Genomic DNA, 713 nt, shown 5'->3' with positions numbered 1-713 from the left:
GTGTGACCACACCCAAACAAGAATACGGTACGGGGCTGGATAGCCAGTAGTTATACAGGTATCTAGGTTTTACTATACATATTTAGGAAAATCTATGCATTTAAAATAGGCGGCTTTGCCGCAGATAACAATAGAAAAAGGAAGTTTTGGATTAAAACCGAAGAGTTAATTATCCTTGGGTCAAGGTTGTAATTACTCTGGGAGATTGCGGATCGCGATCCGCTAAACTCGTACTTGCTCTAATTATAGAATGAAAGGTCGGTGGCCTAACTTACGCTTTCACTAAGCGCAAAACTACGGCATCCCCGCTGCACTTGGTAGCACTTGTAGCCAATCTACACCTGAGTCGTTTAGATGATTTTCTGTGAGGATGGAACAATTTTCCTCTTTTCGCCAGGGCATGCAGGACGGGCTTAAAAAGCTGATGTCCTTGCTTTGCCCGGAGGGCGTGCAACACCTTGCTGCACAAGGCCCCGTGGCAATTGGTGCGCGTTTAGAGGCGTTTTGAAATTATGAAAACGCGTTGCTAGAGCACCTGCAGCAGAAGATGTCTGCATCATTTGCGTCTATGACGCCACCATCAGTGACAAATGATTTTTCCTGCCCTTAGCCGCTCATGGTGAGCGTTAAGGTCTTGGGGGGGAAGGATGGAGACAAATCTCCTGCTCTGGGTGAGAGAGGTCGAGATGGCCATCGCATCCGCCATGCTTCAA

Source organism: Plasmopara halstedii, assembly GCF_900000015.1.
Source record: "Plasmopara halstedii genome assembly, contig: Scaffold_2956, whole genome shotgun sequence".
Taxonomy (NCBI): Eukaryota; Oomycota; class Peronosporomycetes; order Peronosporales; family Peronosporaceae; genus Plasmopara; species Plasmopara halstedii.
Note: the sequence above shows the minus strand (reverse complement) of the source record.